This window comes from Scomber japonicus, chromosome 5 (genome assembly GCF_027409825.1).
Source record: "Scomber japonicus isolate fScoJap1 chromosome 5, fScoJap1.pri, whole genome shotgun sequence".
Classification (NCBI taxonomy): domain Eukaryota; kingdom Metazoa; phylum Chordata; class Actinopteri; order Scombriformes; family Scombridae; genus Scomber; species Scomber japonicus.
Window position 1 is genome coordinate 31451929 of NC_070582.1, and position 593 is coordinate 31452521.

Consider the following 593-nt stretch of genomic DNA (forward strand, 5'->3'; position numbering starts at 1 on the left):
TATTTGTAAGCTAGAATAGTGCGATGTGCCCTTCAGAGCTTAAAATGCTCTCGTGCAGGAATGCAACTCATGAATTTCATGCACCGACCTGGAGGTTATTTTGCTTCCATCATATATCATAATTAATTCAGTCCCATGAGGTGATGGCTGATGGACATTTTTTTTTTCACGCTAGCCTGTGCTGAGAAGTACACCTCGCAGGCAAGCAGGCCAGTAAAACCTCCATCCCTACCAACATGGGAAATGGGTACAGTGAACATCTGAAGCCTGCAGTGTTTTACACAAAGCGCTGTTAATACTGAGGTGTGGGATGCATTCCAATTCTAACAGATTTTCTTCTATTAAAGCTATTTAATACAATGCGATTTGTCATGTATTGATTAATAAATATTTGGCCAGGTGCTGAGTGAATTTTTAAAAAATATAATCAACTGAGGTGCTCCTAGTGTTCTTCTGTATTTATTTTTTCCCAAGCCAGAGTAGTATTTTCTAATGCAAATTACCTAGAACATCTCAGTGTTGCATGTTTTTTTTTTTTTGGGTTTACAATGCATAATGTGACGATTCTGTTATCACACCTTCAGGCGTAAGAA